The sequence below is a fragment of the Leuciscus leuciscus genome, assembly GCF_965113295.1.
Source record: "Leuciscus leuciscus genome assembly, chromosome: 7".
Classification (NCBI taxonomy): Eukaryota; Metazoa; Chordata; class Actinopteri; order Cypriniformes; family Leuciscidae; genus Leuciscus; species Leuciscus leuciscus.
In genome coordinates this window covers 2632107-2652806 of record NC_138731.1, presented here as the reverse complement: position 1 = coordinate 2652806, position 20700 = coordinate 2632107, and the positions used below count along the sequence as shown (strand labels likewise).

Here is a 20700-nt window from a genome sequence, read left to right as displayed (position 1 = left end):
AAAAGTTCGGTTTAACTTGATGAATATTAATGATCACAGAAATATACTACTATTGTATAATCGTACGTGCTTCTCAAAGTAATATTGATAGGCTAATAGTACTATATTTATTTATTATAAATGTTTAAAGTAAAATCAAACCATTTCACATTATTTTATTTAACCAGTAAACCTCTGTTGTGCAACACTTTTATCAGTTTATTTGATTACAAACCTTTTGATAATACATTTGTATTTATGCTATGTTTTTGTAATATATGTAGCCTACTTCTGGCATAAACATAAGCAAATATAAAGGCTTAGTAAAAAAAAAAAAAGAGAGAGAGAGAAACAATAAAACTAACCAGCTTCTTAAAAATACCATAATGCAGTTTTTTGTCATCAAACAACCCAGCACTACAATATTAACACGTTGTATAGTGCTTTCATTCAATGTAATATATATTGCTATACACAACAATATATCTAAATGTGTGTGTGTGTGTGTGTGTGTGTGTGTGTGTGTGTGTGTGTGTGTGTGTGTGTGTGTGTGTGTGTGTGTGTGTGTGTGTGTGTGTGTGTGTGTGTGTGTACATTTATATACACATACACACACTACCGTTCAAAAGTTTGGGGTAGGTATGATTTTAAATGCTTTTAAAAGAAGTCTCTTCTGCTAACCATGGCTGTGCTTATTTGATTCAAAATACAACAAAAATCAGTTATTAGTATTAGTAGTTAGTATTAAATATTATTCCAATGTAAATCAGCTGTTTTCTATGTGAATATATAAAGAGTAATTTATTCCTGTGATCAAAGCTGAATGTTCAGCATCATTACTCCAGTCTTCAGTGTCACATGATCCTTCACAAATCATTCTAATATGATGATTTGATGCTCAAGAAACATTTATGATTATTATCAATGTTGAAAACCGTTATTTACATTTTAATTTCAGGATTCTTTGATGAATGGAAAGCTCAAAAGAACAGCATTTATCTGAAAAATTATATTTTGCAACATTATAAATGTATTTACTGTGATTTGTGATCAATTTAATTAATCCGTGATGAATAAAAGTGTTGATTTATTTTATTTATTTCTCTCAAAAAAAAAAAAAAAAAAAAAAAAATTATTACTGACCCCAAACCTTTGAGCGGTAGTGTTTAATGTTACAAAAGCTTTAGATTTCAGATAAATGCTGTTCTTTTGAACTTACTATTCATTAAAGAATCCTGAAATATAAATGTAAATAACAGTTTTCAACATTGATAATAATCATAAATGTTTCTTGAGCATCAAATCATCATATTAGAGTGATTTGTGAAGGATCATGTGACACTGAAGACTGGAGTAATGATGCTGAACATTCAGCTTTGCATCACAGGAATAAATTACTCTTTATATATTCACATAGAAAACAGATTATTTACATTGGAATAATATTTAATACTATAACTGATTTTTTGTTGTATTTTGAATCAAATAAGCACAGCCATGGTTAGCAGAAGAGACTTCTTTTAAAAGCGTTTAAAATCATACCTACCCCAAACTTTTGAACGGTAGTGTGTGTGTGTATATATATATATATATATATATATATATATACACACACACACACACACACACACACAATCACACACATACACATACAGTGCTTAACATAAGTGAACACACCCATGCTAAAGTTGACTTAAAAGAGGAATACAAAATCATCTTTTGGAAATCTTAATGCCTTAATCAATAAAATGAGGAAAACTCTAACCTTCAAGGGCATCAATTCTCTTTGTGAATGAATAATGCATCGTAAATAAATAAATGTTCTCCGGATACTATGCATCCTGATAAAGTTCCCTTGGCCTTTGGAATTAAAATAGCCCCCTCAAATAATAAAATACTTTTTTACCCCCCAGCATCATTCAGAACACAGACATTGGCCTCTTGTATGTCTAAGACTCCATCTACAGCTGAAAGAAAGGAGTTCATTTATGATTTCATAAAGACCTTCATTGAAGCTGACATCCCTCTGGAAAAAACCTCTAAATTTTCCTCATTTTTGCAGAAGTACTGCAAACAGGGAGGGTCAATGCCAGCTCCATCTCACCTACGCTCTGATTATCTTCCACACTTATTTCCTCAGTATTTGGAGGACATCAAGCAGGCTGTACATGGAAGTCCTGTTTATGTAATTGCAGATGAAACAACAGATGCTTGCGGACGTTGTGCTCTTGCTATTCTCCTCCAGCCAGTGGGCAAGCCACCTGTTGCAGCAGATCTCATTTTTTTGGATCGGGTTAATTTCAGCACCGTATCGCAGGCTGTCATCTCCTGTCTTAACTCCAACAACATTGATTTTAATGATGTATGGGCTTTTGTCACAGATTCTGCCAGTTATATGAAAAAAGCATATAACACGATTCTCTATGGCCTCTTTCCCAATGCCGTACATGTCACCTGTCTTGCACATCTTCTGCAGTTAGTTTTAGCAGTGTTTCCAGAGACATTTGAAGAACTGAACCGGATGTGTGGTTTGGTAAAGCGTGTTTTCTGCCAGTCACCCCAGCGTCGTCTTGAATTGAGGGCCTTCATGATGCAGCAGGGTCTGTCTCCTCTCATGCCAGTGTTTGCTGTCCAGACAAGATGGGGTTCCTGGATAAAAGCTGTGCAATATCTGGCAGAAAACATTGATATTTTGCATGGCTTCATCCAAACGCTGCCACTGTCCTCTAAAGCTGTGCGGGATCTTAGAGTTCTGTTAGAGGAGAATGGAAAACACATGAAAATCCAGGCCACCTTCATCGTTGAGCATAGCTCCAATATACTTGCCACCCTGGTCAAGCTTGAAGAAACCTCCAGACCTGTGGCTGCCACCATCTTCAGTCAGCTAGAGCAGGGGTTTTCAAACTTTTTGTGTGTGTGGACCACTATTTGTAATCAAGAATTTTCGCGGACCACCTCATAATACACATAATAAAATATGTCTACACCATGGGCGTAGGTTTAGGGGGGGACGCTAGGTACTAGTCCCAATCAATATTTTGAGATGACAAATTTGTCCCCACCAATATTTAGCAAGCTCCTTTGAACTGCTATTTGGATCTTTGCGCTGCTATTTGGATCGATTCCAACGGCCAAAACAACGACAGTACAAGAAACGCCGTAATTTGATTGGCGGCGGTGTATCTGACAGGCTACACGCGCGGGCCGGGACTACTTTTGTGCTTGCACTGGCAGCGAGCGGGTGGTGTGTGTGTGTGTGTGTGTGTGTGTGTGTGTGTGTGTGTGTGTGTGTGCGCGCGCGTCGACGACGCCGACGGTAAGTTACCAGGGCTGTCTCTCTGCCACATACAAAGGCCAGAGTAAAACATTTTAATATTCCGTTTTTTGCCACTTTTTGTACTTTGTAGATAGATCTGCTATGCCACCCAAGAAGAAGAAAGGGGACATACGAAGCTTTTTCATAAAGCAGAGTGTAAGTAGGCAAAATAACTAGCCACACAAATAAACTAGCAGTAGTAGTGACTGACCAGGCTTTCAAATGCAGATTCTACTGTGGAAAATAGTATTGATTGGTGATAGTATGTGTTACCATGTTGTTACAGTTAAACCTAGCAGCAGCAATCTTTCAACTAAGGTTAAGAGTATTGATTAGGCTGTGCAGCACTGATAGACTCATAGAAGTCACGCTATCATGATAGAATGCTACGTTAGCAAGTCACTGAATGTTAATTAGCTGACCTTAACTTAGAATCTTGCAGTCAACATAAACAGTGGATCTGAGACATTTTTCGTTTCTACATTCTATTTATGTAATGTATTTGTGAGTGAGTGTAGCCTAAGAATTTAATATTTAAGAATAGAATATAAATAGAATTTGATATAGAATAGTAGATACAATTTTAGTATTAATGGAATACTGTAATCATGGATAATAATAATAATAATAGATAATAATAATGGATTTGTTGTGTTGAATGCATACTATGATACGTGTGTATTTTATTAATTTGTTCATTATTTAATTACATTTTTGAGATTATACAGTTATACTCTTTAGGGACAGTATACAGCACATGTGTCAAACTCAAGGCCCGCGGGCCAAATCCGGCCCGCCACATTATTTTATGTGGCCCGCGAGAGCATATGGGTGTCTTAAAATTAGGAATGCAATAAAATTTAGGCTGCCGAAAATTTTCGGCCGAAAATAACATTTTCGTTTTTTGGCCGAAATATACTAAAAAGCCGCCGCGCCCCTCCGTGTTCGGCGATGGTTTGACTCTGGCTCAGCGTGTTTTATGACTTTGCGTGCGAGTCCGCTTCCGAAGATGCATAACTTCGTTCCGTTCCCCTCGGTTCCGCTGTGTGTGTGCGCTCACTGCGCTGTGCTCTCCGCTCCGTGTCCACAGCGCGTTCTGCTCAATGTTCCGCAAGCAACCTCCGTGTGTGTGTGTGTGTGTGTGTGTGTGAGTGAGTGTTGCGAGTTCTGCTCACGCTCATTGGAAAGGCAAAGTCCGCTTAAAAAACGTGCCGACATGAAATTTCTCTGGACTTGTTTCTTTTTGCAATAGTAGGCCTACTACTCTGCTGTAACATGGTGTATAGCCGTGCTGGGCAACACTGGTAAAATTACACGAATCACGATCCTCTCGTTCACTGGTCCTCTCCCTCATCTGCTCCTGCTCTGACAAAAATAGCTTTGTAGTACTAAAGGCCTACTTTATTTCGACAATTGGTAAAAAAAAAAATCTGTTAAATCTGATTCTGCTGCATAGAACTGATTAAAGAATAATATATTGATATTTTATATTATTTTAAAATAGGTACCAGTATTAGCCTTTTCACCATTTGTATCACCCCGCTTGTCTGTGTTTGCACCACTTGCATCATTAAGCCAGTAGGTGGCGACAAGTGACTGTCTTTAGGAGTGAACAATTGAACTTTAAACTGATTAGTTTTAAAAAGATTGCACTGGTTTTTGATTGAAATGTAACATCTATGCAAAATAATCCTTGAAAGATTTCTCATTTAAGGCCATTCCCGTTTGGAATATGTGTATTGTCAACAATAAGCAGAAACATTCTGCATTTCCATTTTGTAGTGTGGATCATTCATTGCAACATTTATCCTCATTCTCATTTTTAAGAATCTGTTATCTTGACAAATAATTTATGCTAGTGCCCACTGACATGCTTTTAAAGCTATTGTTATCCCCCAAAAAATTTGGCCTTTAAACACCTTAAAATGCACATATGTAGGTCAGAGAAATCCAAATTTTATCAGGGGAGCATGCCCCCGAACCCCCCTTGTAACGCTCAGCCTAGATTATAGGTGATAATACACAAATAAAACTTTACGGTCTTGACCCTTCTTAAATGTTATGTCTGAATGTTTAGCAAAAAGAACTCACGGAGAACATCCTTTCAGTTAAACCCAAAGTGTATTTACAAAAAAATAAAAAATAAACACCAAGCTGTACCAAAAATATATATATACACATCTCATATCAAGAAAAACAAAAAATACCTCGTAATATAAGCGGAGGAAGTGTCCTTATTAGTCCCGTATCATGTACAGTAAGTGTGTGTGTGTGTAGTAGAATCGGCCTCACCGGCTAATTCCTAAAAGTCCGGGAGCTCGATGAGAAGCAACACTGTCCTGTGACGAAATCCCAGAGGCAAATAATCCAAAATTCTGATAATTCCACAATGAAGATTTTCCAGTCACAGTCTTGAACAGCTTGATGAGATATAATCCAGCGATCGATCGCAAATCTTTGAGCACTGAAAAGTAGCTACTGTACGCCAGGTTTTTTCCGCTCTTTTAAAACGGAAGTCCAGTGAAAACAGCTGATTCGAATGACGTCACGGGGATTCCCTGGAGCTGTGCGACAGAACTCTCGCGTGAGTAAACGGGAACTCAATCACTTTTCCGGGCAATAAACACAGGTAGAATAATTATAACATAGCAGCTGGCTTATTAGATTAATTTGACTAATATACTGCAATATAAATATTCTTCCCTTATGTGGCCGCGCTACATAAATCCCCCCCCCCCAGCCAGCGGCATCGGAGGAGAGCGACCATAATAACGCTTCAGGTTTACCACATTTAATACATCGGTTCTAGGTGGGTTGCCCCAGCACACAGTGTAATTTATTGGCCCTGTTTTACTCTTTATTTCTGCTGGACCCTCCCACTTGGGCGCTAGCTTGGCAGAGAACTTGTTTGATGAACTAGAGAGGGGATGTGTTTTAATCCACACCAGGTCACCGATTTGAAACTGCGCATTTTTTCTACGGTAATTATAATACCTGGCTTGTTTGGCTTGGCCCATCCTCATCCTATTTTTCACCTCATCCGTCATGATTTTTTGTCTTTCAACCAGGGAATAGGCAGCTTGATCTGGAGAAGGGGGTCTGTGGATAAGACGTTCCAATGGTCCCAGAATTTGCCTACCGAGCATGAGTTCAGAAGGTGTTTTTCCAGTGGTTTCTTGCTGTGCGGTGTTAATCGCATAGCGGAATTCTGGCATCCACTGGTCCCAGGTCTGATGTTGTTGATCCACATATGAAGCAATCATAGTCTTTATTGTCCGGTTGAACCTTTCTGTTAAATTGGACTGTGGATGATAACTTGTAGTGAGTTTCTGAACACAACCCCATGTTTTACACAGGTCGCCCAGAATGCTGGAGGTGAATTGGGGACCCCTATCTGACACCAGGTATTTGGGTACTCCCCACCGTGTAAATATCTCCTCCCGGAGGATTTTCACAATTTTCTGGGTCTTGCTGTCTCTCAGTGGGAACATTTCCACCCACTTAGTGAAGTAATCCACAATGACAAGGAGGTACGTGTTCTGTTTTTTGCTGCTAGGTAATGGTCCCATTAGGTCTACCCCTAACATGTGTCCAGGCTCGGTGATCTGAGTACTCTGCATAAATCCAGAAGGTTTGGTATTGCTGGATTTATATTTCTGGCATATTTCACAGCTTTTGACGTATTGGCACACGTCCTTCCTGATGGACGGCCACCATGCCACGTCTAGGATTTTAAGCAGAGTTTTTAACTGTCCAAGATGGCCTCCAAGTGGATTATCGTGATAATAATGCATGAAGTCAGAGGTTAATGATTGTGGTACTACCAACTGATACTTCTCTCCCTTATTTCTCATAGGGACTTTGCGATACCACACCCCTTGGAGGTCTTCAAAGGTGATGGGTTGATCTTTGACTGATCGAGGTTTGAGGCTAGACTGCAGTTGAGTGATGGTAATATCCAAACTTTGAGCTTTAGTAATTTCTTCCAGAGAGTGAGGTAATGTAGATGCATGGTGTGACGATATGGATAGACAAGGGGCAGCATCTACAGCAGGCATCTCCTCGACCCGGGACAACGCATCAGGTCCCATGTTGAGGCAACCTTTCCGGTGATGGACCTGAAAGTGGAACTGTTGCAGGCGAAGTGTCCAGCGGGTTAGGCGTGAGGAGGTTTTAGGGCAGTTGAACGCCCATGCCAGTGCTGCGTGGTCAGTGAAGACGTTGAAGGGTCTTCCCTCCAGGTAGTGTCTCCACTTTTCGACAGCCCAAACCACTGCCAGACATTCCTTTTCAGAAGTGCTGTAATTTTTCTCTGCTCCAGTTAAGGTCCTTGATGCATATGCCACCACCTTTTCTCCCTCCTCTGATTGTTGAGTGAGGATGGCACCCAATCCAACCTCACTGGCGTCGGTGTGAACCTGGAAGTCTTGGTTAATGTCTGGTTGTATTAACACTGGTGAGTTTTGCAAAGCTTGTTTAAGTGCATCCATACTAGCTTGACACTCTGGAGTCCATTCCCACTTAACTCCTTTCTTTTTGAGGTGGTTCAATGGAGCAGCAATGTCAGCGAAGTGGGAAATAAACTTATGATACCACCCGGCCAGACCCAGAAATCGTTGCAAGGCTTTGAGATCTTGCGGTGGGGGGAACTCCGCAACAGCTCTGGTCTTCTCTCGATCAATCTCCACTCCCCTCTCAGAGACTATATGACCGAGGAACTTGAGCTGTCGCTTGAAGAAATGGCATTTCTTCATGTTCAGCGTCAGGTTGGCTTGGGTAAGTCTATGGAGAACCATGTTGACATGTTGTATGTGTTGTTCTATTGACTTTGAATAGATGATGATGTCATCAATATAAACGAAACAAATCTTCCCCCTCAGATCAGATAGAACTCTCTCCATCAAACGCTGGAAGGTAGCAGCGGCATTCCTGAGCCCATACGGCATCGATTTGAATTGAAATAGCCCCTTGGTGGAGATAAAAGCAGTTTTCTCCTTACTCTTTTCATCCATTTCAACCTGCCAGTACCCCGACTGCAGGTCCAAGGAACTAAACCAGGAGGCTCCTTCCAAGGATTCAAGGATGTCGTGAATCAACGGCATTGGGTAAGCGTCAGGTACGGTCTTGCTGTTAAGCTTCCTATAATCCACACAGAACCTGTATGAGCCATCAGGTTTGGGGACCAGGACCACAGGTGAAGACCAAGGCGAGAAGGAAGGTTCAATGATTTTATCTCGCAACATCTGATCGACTTGTTCCTCAATGATCTGCTTCTTAAGAGGAGAAACTCTGTACGCTCGGAATTTGAGAGGTATGTCATCTGCTAATGTGATTTTGTGCTGTACTACTGACGTCTTACCCAGGATGTTAGAGGTGGTGCGTGGCCAAGCAGAAATCAACTTCCGTAACTCCTCCTGATTGTCGGAGTCCCACGTAGTGATCTCGGGGGGAACAGACATGAGTTCGGGAAGTCTGCCACTTGATGGTAAGGCATAGTATAAGTTCAGCTTAGCAGTCATATGAGAAAGGTCTCGACTAGGCAAGGTAACTGTCCCTGTTGGAATCTGCGATGGCAAGAAAGGGTAATAGGTGTATCCTTTGTCGGATCTTAACCCATATCTGCTTAGTCCCACTTCCAGGACCGCTCTTGTAGCCCTCAGGAAATCCAGACCAGCGATAAGAGGAAAGGTGAGGTGAGTATCTTTTAGGATATAAGTATCCATATTGCATTCGTGGTCATGCCATTGAAACCTAATCTTTTGCAGGTCTCTGGACTGGTGAATCGTTCCGTCCGCCATAATGAACCTCTGTGGGCTGGAGGTAACGACTGATGGAATCTCACCTTTCAACTGTTTCCACAGGTTTTCTTGCATTAATGTGTAAGTACTACCTGTGTCTAATACCGCCTTCACTTCTTTGCCATTTACTCTTACAGGCACCACAAGAAGAGATGAGACTGGATGGGGTTGAGCTATTGTTACTCCGGCCAGGTTTTTGTTGAAGGTACGTTCAGCAGATTTCTTGTTGGTCTTCTCTTTGCTATTCTGAGTGCCGACTTTTTGCCAGTAGTCTTTGGCTCCCATGTGATCCTTTTCCACCATAGATCCAACTTTCACTAGCTGCTCAACCGAGTTGACTGTTCCCCTCATACACCCAGCAACCCTGGGGTTGATGTTGTTAAGTATACGATTTACTAGTTCCTCCTCAGAGATTTCTGGTTTCCATTTCAGACATAGGGCCCGGTAGTCATATGCAAAGTCCCTCAGGCGTTGTCGTGGCTGCTGAACCATTGTCCTCAGCTTTTCCTCTACTTCTGAGAGGTAATCATCTGGAAGAAAAGCAGCCATGAATGCCTTTTTGAAGGAACTCCAGTCCGTTACCTTGACCTTTTCCGCCTTCCACCAGCTCAGAGCGGGTCCCTTCAGCACTGTGCTCAAGGTTCCTAGGAGTTCAGCACTAGGAAGGGGCCGGATCTCCAGGAAGTTCTCACATTGCTCGATGAAGTTGAGCACTTCCGCTGTCTCACAGGAGTCACCGAAAGAGGGGAAATCTATGCGGACAGGAGGTCGGCCACAGAATGAGGATGAACCAGCCACTACTGAGGAAGTCAGTACATTAGGGATTTGAGCAATCCTAGGATGCTGAATGTCATAAGTATCGTTGAGAGGTTTATGAGTGTAAATTTTCTCTCTAGATACCGGAACTTGTGTAGGTGGATAATGAACAGAAGAAAATTGGGAGGCATCAGGCGAGGATGCCCGCAATCTGGAGAGTGTGGGAGTGCTAGTGAGCCTCAATTTCCTCATTTGACTTTCCCATTTAGCATCTCTCCTAAGAAAACAATCTGTTACGGCCTTTTCTAATTTTTCCAGCGCCCTTACAAAATAATCCTCCAACCCTGCCAAGCTAGTATCAACTGCCTGCCTGAAACTTGTTTCCCGATTTAATATACTGTCCATTGACTGTTTGAAATCTTGTTCAAAAGTATGTACTTTGTTATTTAGAGCCAATAAATCCACTTTACATTGAGTCATCTCTGATTGTAATGATTGTACCATCTCAACATTTTGTAGACAACTCTCATCATCATCATCATCATCATCAGAGTGTTCAGCATCAGAAATGTACAATGAGCTTATCATTGAGGTTATTTCTGCAGTAGGATTACGCCTGGTCACAAATGGGCCTGCAGTAAAATCTGCCGCATCCATATCATTTTGTACATTTTCAGATGTAAATGGGTCATCAGGATTTACATCGGCATTAACAACTTCAGCAACTTCATCAGAATTATTCACCTCCATATTGCCAAATGAGAAAAAAAAATTCCACAAACAAACACAATAATAAAGGGTCCCCGTACGGGCCACCAATATGTAACGCTCAGCCTAGATTATAGGTGATAATACACAAATAAAACTTTACGGTCTTGACCCTTCTTAAATGTTATGTCTGAATGTTTAGCAAAAAGAACTCACGGAGAACATCCTTTCAGTTAAACCCAAAGTGTATTTACAAAAAAATAAAAAATAAACACCAAGCTGTACCAAAAATATATATATACACATCTCATATCAAGAAAAACAAAAAATACCTCGTAATATAAGCGGAGGAAGTGTCCTTATTAGTCCCGTATCATGTACAGTAAGTGTGTGTGTGTGTAGTAGAATCGGCCTCACCGGCTAATTCCTAAAAGTCCGGGAGCTCGATGAGAAGCAACACTGTCCTGTGACGAAATCCCAGAGGCAAATAATCCAAAATTCTGATAATTCCACAATGAAGATTTTCCAGTCACAGTCTTGAACAGCTTGATGAGATATAATCCAGCGATCGATCGCAAATCTTTGAGCACTGAAAAGTAGCTACTGTACGCCAGGTTTTTTCCGCTCTTTTAAAACGGAAGTCCAGTGAAAACAGCTGATTCGAATGACGTCACGGGGATTCCCTGGAGCTGTGCGACAGAACTCTCGCGTGAGTAAACGGGAACTCAATCACTTTTCCGGGCAATAAACACAGGTAGAATAATTATAACATAGCAGCTGGCTTATTAGATTAATTTGACTAATATACTGCAATATAAATATTCTTCCCTTATGTGGCCGCGCTACACCCTAACTACCTCACATTTGAATACGCTTGACTGTGTGGTAATGTGTGCTGGTGTGGCTAGTACAGTGCCAGAGCTGAATTTTGAGCCAGTTTGCCCCTGCATATATACAATAATACAATATTATCTGTATCAAATCATTATTACCCAGCTCCTGATGTTTCGGGCTCATCCCCTGATGTTTTTAAAACCTAGAAACACCCCTGCAAATGCATATACAATATTTGTAACTTAAATAAGTAATAATCAAATAAAGAGACAATATATTAACATTTTAAAAGTCTTACAGTTACAACCGGCCCTTTGAGGGCAGCCATAATGCTGAAGTGGCCCTCAGTGAAAATGAGTTTGACACCCCTGGTATACAGGATGGTGTATTGGGGTCAGGATACAATATAATGAGATGAAGTAGATTCACTTCTGTATTGTGATATTCTGTATTGCCAACAGTCTGAAATCGCCATTAAAGCACTGGTATCTTACAACAAAATAATTCCAGGGGGAGGGGAGGGGGATGTCCCCACCAAAGCTGAGGCCAAACCTACGCCCTTGGTCTACACAGAGTCCTACCTGAATTAATCTGCACCTCTAAATAGGCTTACTAGCACTAAAACTATAACTGGTCATCACATCAGTACAACAGGCATGTTAAAGGAAAGTTTACTGCACACAACGGCTGTCACATATTTAATTTATTTATTTACTCAAGCGCCCGAGGGCATAATCAGGTTCATTTGAACAACAGGCTTATTTCCATAGCAATGGAGTATGAAATCTATACAGAACACTGGAATATAGTCAACATTTCAAAACCTTTGGCGATTTTAGGGGATTATTAATCTTCAGAGTTTTAGTTTTACAAGTCCTCAAAAAGTACCTATCCCAGCCGGCATTTCAACGTTGATTCACCGTTGAAACAACGTCAGGTACCATGGTTGAATCAACGGTGAATTACCTTTCGATTTTGCAAAACGGATCAACGTTGATATTGTGACGTCGTTTCACCGCGGAAGAAACAACGTTGATTCACCGTTGAAATCGCGACGTCATTTCACTCTTACCTTTCGGGTTATGGTCTTCTGTCGACGTTGAATCAACGTTGAATTACCTTTCGATTTTGCAAATTGAATCAACGTTGATATCGTGACGTTGTTTCACCGTCTTACCTTTCATCATGGGATAATACAATTGTACATTCAATTACAACCTAGTTTGCAGTTGGAACATGAGTCATGACAATGCTGACTGAATTTGTGATTAACTGTCCATACTGTACACTAAAAATTGTTAACTGTCAAATGACTGGTAGCAATGGCTTAATTAAACACATTAAATAATGAGTTAACACATGCTCAAGATTGTAAAACAAGTTTTATTCTGAAAAAACAAGTCTAAAAATACTTTCTAAAACAGATGAAAAACATCTCAAACTTTAAATTGCAGCGTTTTCGAAGTAATGTTAAAAACCTGTAGAAGTAAACATCTAAATGGAATATTTAAAGACAGAATATTCAATTACAGTAACCCTTAAATTAAACATTTAATATTTAAAATGTACAGTAAAAAAAAAAAGTTTTTAAATTCTCAATAAAATGTGACAGTGCAGTGCTCCGACAGAGTCCCAGCTCGAGGTCCATCACGATGCCATCACTTCCTCTTCACTTCTTGCCCGCTGTATGCTACTATCCTATAAATAAAAGCAAAAACACTGAAAACAAAATAAATCATGTACAAGATTTTCACTTTACAGTTCAATTTGTCGGGTAGAAAACAAAGTATACAACACTATCCATTCTAAAACACATATTTGATGTATTCAGATGTACATTTACACAAGAAATTCTTCAGAGCCCCAAGGTGGAATTGTAAAAAAATGTAATATTACTCCCATGTGTCAGTTACGGTTACTATAATCATAAGGTCATGATTTCATCCTTAAAACAGATGAAGAAATCAACAAATTGTGGTGTTGAGCTGAGAGGGTTGAGGTCTGTTGTTCTTTATATCTTTCAATGCAGGTTTTTATTGTTTCAACAATTATATATTTCTGATATTTGTGGAGAAACATTACACTGTTTTAATTCAGAATCCTAACCATACATTGTACTAATTAAAAGTAATTTATTAAATCAAGTAAAAAAAATAAAAAATAAAAAAAAATAACACAAAAGGCCAATGAATCCGTACCAGAAGTGATAGTGCAATGTAGCAGCTAAAGAATAATCCTCCACCAAATTGCCAGTAATCAGCTGGATCCTTGGCGAATCTGAAGGGGAAAGAAGAAATTATTTAATGAAAAGTCCTTAAAAAGCAGTATTTTTGTTTTTTTACCATTCCTTTAAACAATCTTAAAATTTATTTAAATTCTAAAAACGTTTGCCATTATAACATTCACACAACATGAACTGTGTAATGTCATCTTTGAGACTGTTAGTATTACATGATTAAAAATGTAAACATACACTTAAAGCATGGCAATCCCATCAGAAATGTGTATCATAGCAAGCGAAGCACACACAAAAAAGCCAAATGGTACACCAAAATCAAACCATCAAATAATTTTACCTGCAGCCGCATTTATCCTATTATGACACGTATGAGGGTCTTTCCCTTAATGGTTTCCAGTGATTAAAGAAAGGACTGATGGAGGTGACATGAATCCACTTTCAGTGCGCCACTTCAGCAGAAGAGAGACAAAAGGACAAAAAGTTACTCAGACTTTCTATCAGTAACGTTAAATGTCTTACTTTAAAGATGAAAATCATACTTAATACTATTAATCCCAGTGTAGGTTTTCGAACAGTGGGTAAAATTGACTTACTGTAAGTGGTGAATGGGTCTTTCTGTTGGGTGTTCTCCCCCGATAAAAATCTTATTCCAATGCTTGATCTAAAAAAAATTTAAACAAAAATCTTTTCAATATCGTTATCAGTGTTTGAAGAGGTTATGTAAACTTCTAACGAATAAATGACGGTTTTATCACTTTACTCATTCCCACGCTTTTTTACCTCTCATGCGTTTTTAAACTAACGTTAGCTGACAACATTAAACACATAACATTACAACAAAACACAGCAATGTCAGATGGTACTAACTTACATTGAAATACATGCTAATATCGCTACGCTAATGGTGAAGCAGTACAAAAACACACACAGAGATACCCATGACCGTTACCCGTGTCCCTAAACGTTAGACTGTTAAGGACTGAAAAATGTTTTCTTACCTGATATCGCCAGTATTTTTACAGACCACGTACGACCCCTTCCTCTGTTCACATTCCAGCTTTTGTTCTTCGTTGACATATCAACTCAAATTCGCTCAAAATGTAAGAATTCAACAGGCAGATATAAAATAATCCAGGTCTGACCGAGTAATCAACGCAGGCAGCAGCTGCTCACCGACCGAGAGTAACGGACGTATTTTCAAACTTAAAATAAGCGCGCAGAGCCGCGCACACTCTCATTGGACAGTTTCCTGGAAGACAGACAGATTAACCAATCATGCTCAAAGTAAAACGGCGAAACAACCAATAACAATAGTTTGCGCGAGTTAACATTTGCCGTCTGAATTAATATTTAATTAATTGGTCAAATGACATGACAGTGTGAAATGTGAATACTAATGTAATAATGCAATGTGTTAGGCAAGCAGACAAAATTGTAAATTCACACAAAATCACATAAGGCAAAAGGTTTCTGCTGCACTGCTCTCTTGAGGGTGAAAATATTATTGTTAATAATGATAATAATTGTATTTTAACATATATAGTGAAGAGCTGTTATGATAAAAAAAATCATTAAATGCTAATTAATTATCATAATAATACGTTAAAAGGCAGATATTTCTTGTAGTATGTTGTCGAAAACATTACGTTGTTTCAACGTACAGATCTTGTAAAAATTTCAATGTTGATTTAGAAGTGTTTTTGTTAACCTTTTTCCACCATTTAGCATTAAACGTTATTTCAACGTTGTTTCAACGTTGAAACAACAACTGACATTATTTCAACCATATTTCAACGTTGAAGGTCGGTCATGTGCCGGCTGGGATAGGCTTGAGTTTGTCCACTTAACAGCACATCTGGAAAACATTTCAGAAACGCGAGATCAAGAAACTAACTGGAAATTAAAATAATAACAGGCCTTATTCATTCCATTTATAAACATTTCGTTACTGCCTATGCCTAACTGTGCGTTCACACCGGACGCGAATAGCGCGTCAAATTCAAAAAGGATCATATGTCAAATTCACGCCTACCGCGTCTAGTGATACGCTTGACCACTTTGTATCAATTCGCGCGTCGAGAGCGAAATTGACGCGCGTAAAAACAAAAGTTTGAAGCGAAATTTCGTCCGTTGTGAACGCACCATTAAAGGCTATGCGTGTGATGTGATAATGAGAACATATTTGCCTCTGCCCTTTTCTCTTCAGAGAACCTGTTGCTATCCACCGAACCAATGTTGTGGTTCTAACGGCACTGAACTTGAATGTCAAGGCCGAACACCACTAGGCTATTTTAGTAATCACACAATAACTTGACAATTTAATTAAAATGTTATATCAATATAGGCCTACATATTATTCTTTTATTTTTTTTATGGGAATTTCCTGGTAAAATTAAGGTAAAAAAAAATATTATTTTATATTTTATTTTGCCTTTCCACGGACCACCTGCAGTACCCTCACGGACCACTAGTGGTCCGCGGACCACGGTTTGGGAATAGCTGAGCTAGAGGACCTCAGCATGCTGTTTGAGTATGGGCGCACCGCAGAGGCTGAGGACTGGCGTCCCCGCACCAGAGAGCAGATGAAGGAGTTAAATGACGATGAGCGGTACACTTGTTCTGAGATGTTTAAAGAAGCAATGGCACAATGTTCTACCAAGCTTCAGGCTGTGATGGAGAGACATCCTTCCACTGAACTATTTAAAGCCCTCCCAATCTTTGATCCAGCCAAGGTATCTGGCTTAAAACCTGATATGAAGAGTTATGTCCAAGTTGTCCCTGCTTTGAGCAAGGTGTCTGCAGAGGAGTGGCATCGCTACATCTGTATGGACAAGAGTGATACAGGCGAGGTTAGTGCAGTGGAGTGGTGGGCTGCAAGGGAAGATCGAATGCCAACACTTGCCCCACTGGCTGCACTATACCTACATCTCCCCACTACTTCAGTGGATGTGGAGAGACTTTTTTCCCACTATTCTTCTCTTCTGACACAGCACAGACGCAGCCTAACTGAGGACAATGTTAAGATGATGCTGATTGCCAAATTCAACAGCAGAGACTCAAAATAAGCTCCAAACTCCACACACATTCAGTAGCTTTTCTGATGTCAAATGACTTTTTCTGATGCTAAATTAGTAGTAAAATAGTAAATTAGTGTTTTTTTTATATGAATGTATTTATTAATATATTTATTTAATTACATTTTAATGTATTTATGTATTTAATTAACTGTTCTGTAACTGATTGTCACACCAGTATTTATTTATTTATTTATTTAAAAGTAATTTATAGCTCTTAAAAGTAGTTCATTACTTTATATACTTTATTTATTTTAATATTGATATTTATTTTGCCCTATTCTTAAATTATATGCAATTGCTTGTTTAATGATCTGTGCACAATACAATTTTCTCCGCTGTTTAGTGGATGGACAATAACATAGGTCAAATGTTCTTTTTCTATTTGTATTTGTATTGTAAACCTTAAATAAAAATTAAGAAGTGAATATTTAATATTTTACTTTGTAATATGTTCAGTTCCAATACTCTAAGATCTGTTTAAAGGTGCAGTCTGTGATTTTTAGAGGCATCTAGGTTTGCGAATTACAAACAGCCAGTCACTGACGGCCTATTCCTCCGTTTTCAAACTCGAATGAGAAGCTACGGTGGCCGACGAAAAGATGTCGTTGTCTGAGTCTGAGTCAGCAGCAGAGAGTAGCAAGTCAAGCAATGAGGTTTCTTTAGCGCTGTTTGTTCGCTTTCGGCTACGGTAGAAACATGACGTCACAATATGTCGACCTTCATAGTTCCCGCGGTTATGTAGATATAAATGACTCATTCTAAGGTAATAAAAACATAACGGTTCATTAAGTAAGGTCTTTATACACCACTGAAAACATAGTTATGGATCTTATATTGCATTTCTGTCAATAGATCCTCAGAAATATGACACATTGCACCTTTAACACATTTAAAACCATTCCGCATAATTCCGCAGATTTTCCCAAAAATTCCGCACAGAAATCACAAAAAAAGTCAGCAGATTCCGTGTGGCCCTAGTTATGAGTTATCATTTAAAAATCTTATAGCAGAGGGAATGAATGAGTTTGCATAGCGATTCGTTTTCCGTATTGGCACATAATACCGCCGATCTGACTGCATGAGAACAAATCCATTCCTGAGCACATGATCTGGTTGGCACAGTATTTTATCTGCTTTTTGGACCACTCTTTTTTTCCAGAGAGAACAGAGATCATTTAATTGGGTACCAGTGGTGTGAAAGGGGAATGTGTGTTGACAGACCGTCTGGAGCACGTTCATGTTGTTAATGGGTACCCACCTGACATCCGGCATGACCTTTTGGAAGGCATTGTTCCTGTTGAGTTATCACTCTGCATTTCAGACCTGATTTCTAAGAAATATTTCAGCTTAGAAACACTGAACCATGCTATCAAAACATTTGCATATGCCTTTAATGACTCAACAGACCAGCCTCAGCCTATTGCACATGGCTTCTCTACCAAAGGGACCATAGGTGGAAATGGCCATGAGAACTGGGCTCTAATCAGACTCCTCCCACTTCTTATTGGCCATAAAGTACCTGAAGGAGACCATGCATGGAACATTTTGTTGCTCCTTAAAGACATTGTTGAGTTGGTGGTAACAACAAAGCACACTAAAGAGTCAATACATTTTCTTGATTGCAAAGTGTCAGAACACAGGGAACTGCTGCAAACTACATTCCCTGATTTCAGATTACGCCCAAAACACCACTTCATTGAGCATTACCCTCTTTCACTTCCACTCTTCCACTTTCAGATGTCTGGACAATGCGCTTTGAGGGGAAGCATACATTTTTTTTAAACAAGTCATTCGTAATGCTTACAATTTCAGAAATGTAGCTCTTACACTGGCTGTAAAGCATCAGAAAATGATGGCTTACTTTTTAGACTCTAACTAATTTTTCAAGCCCTCAGTTGAAATGGACAAGGTTACTACTTCGTTGAGCACGTCTTACCCTGATAATATCCAACTTATTTTCTACCAGAGAGTTCCTCAGCTTCCATCAGTTCTTGTTGCATCTTCAGTCTCTGTAGATGGAATAAGATATTGTGCTGATATGATGCTGTCTGTTGGTTCATGCTCAGGCCTCCATAAATTCAAGCAGATCAAAAAGATTGTGGCAATCAACTCGGAGATCCTCTTTGTCAGCAAAGAGATGACTGCATGGTACCATGAGCATCTCAGATCGTTTGAGCTCTGTGAAAGCACTAACCCTTCTCTATGTGTGGTGCAGCAAAATGAGCTTAATGATGTTATTCCTCTTCCAGCATACAGAATTGGAGATAGTTTAATAGTGACACTCACACGCTATATTCTGTGTTAAACAGCCATAAGTGTGACAGATGCAGTCATTCCTAGTCTAAAGGGTCACATTTCAGTTTTTTTTTTTCATAGTGCCAAACTTTTTAAATACGTACTAGACCTGTCAGAAATATTTATGTAATATAACCATCCCCTATACCTCATTTTGCTCATTAATTTCATACTTATGTTGATAAGGACATGCATATTTATAATAAACTTTTTTTCTTTTTAAAGTGATGGCAGACCAGAAGATGACACTGAGGGTCATTCTCACTGAGGGAGATATAAGAAAGGTCACCCTGAATAGGAGGCCTGCTACAGTGGAGGAAGTGATCAGCAATATACAGGGGATACAGAGATAATCTCACAATCATCCCAGGAGCGACAAACACAGTGGCCAGAGCTATTTGATGTTCCAAATTGTTCAGCTGATGTGGAGTATAGACTGAGGCAAGCAAATCTGCTGTATCCTAGGGATGGAACACACCTTAAAGTAAGAAAAGATCTTAAACACGAGGTCCTTGAAAGATTGGCAGAGAGCATGTATGGCTTCACAGCATACCCAAACAATGCTCAGTTTGAGAGTGTTGCGGCAGCACTGATAGGCAAGCACCCCTGTCTCAAGGAAAAAGGCTCAACCAGTCGCTGTTCTGGTTGGAAGAACAGTTTTAAATATAAAATTGCTAACTACAGATTAAAGCTTAGGCAATCAGGATGTCTTGATGTTGTGGTAAATGCTGGTAAGCGTGGAGGGCATTCAACCCCAGGAGAACCAGCTAACAAAAATATAAAGAAGGCAAAGAAAGGCGAACTCAACTACTTGCCCAACTTTCCAGATGGATGTGATCGGACAGGCTTTGAGGATGCACGCAAAGTCTTGGTGGATGAAATGCAGAAAAGAACGCCAAATGGACGACTTGTGAAAGATAAGATGGACCTTACGTTTGCTCTAAGAAGTGTTTTATGGTGCTTAATTTAACCCCTTGTTCGGGTCTTAAATATAGACACCTTCTACCTTATTTTGTTTATTCTCAGGTTAGGTAAAGTCAGTCGAATTCGTTCTAAACAATAAGTACATAAGTTTCCATACTTACAATTCAGTCGAAAGACTGCTCCGTGGTTTAGTTCAGCTCAATCTTTAGTAAAACAGAGACTTAAGGCAGGCGAGCTTCTTAATTTAAATTAGATGTATTTTTTATTAAATACAGGTTAACTAGTTTACATAAAAGGTACTAATATATAAAATAAAAATAAAAGTAAATCAAAACCAAATAATTTGCAAGCTTTCATCTTCATGAGGGGCAATGGCAAGGCATCTAACACCGGAGAGGCCGTCCTTGGTGAACCAGCGTCTGACTTTGACATTCCTTACAATACTTTTTATAGTCCACACACCCTCCACACAGATTCAGTCCTTTACAGACAATCTGTCCAATCCGAAGTCTTGAACTGTCCTCAGTTCTGGAAACCCCCTTGCAAACTCCATATATAAAGCTCTTTCCTTTGTTCTCCTTTGCTTGCTGTTCTGGACCATCTGCCTTTCTCCTGCGTATCATGCTCCTCATCAAACGGGTAATGCTTGCCATTTCTACTTTGCTAAGATACATGCTTTTTACTGCTTAGTGTTACTTCTATCTACTGATTAAATGTTTTACTATGAGTACATCATTGTCGTTTCTTGCATGCATTACTACAATAAAAGGTTAT

At 39.4% G+C, this 20700-nt stretch overlaps 1 long non-coding RNA gene across 1 annotated transcript; it reads right to left on the bottom strand.

Annotated features, from left to right (window-relative positions):
* Window positions 1–13002: 13002 nt before the first annotated feature.
* On the bottom strand, window positions 13003–15454 carry LOC309503550. Its single transcript, XR_014207719.1, has 4 exons — window positions 14224–15454; window positions 13968–14079; window positions 13590–13668; window positions 13003–13089 (listed from the first exon to the last, which is right to left on the bottom strand). It is a non-coding gene; the product is annotated as an uncharacterized lncRNA (long non-coding RNA).
* Between the last annotated feature and the right edge of the window lie 5246 nt (window positions 15455–20700).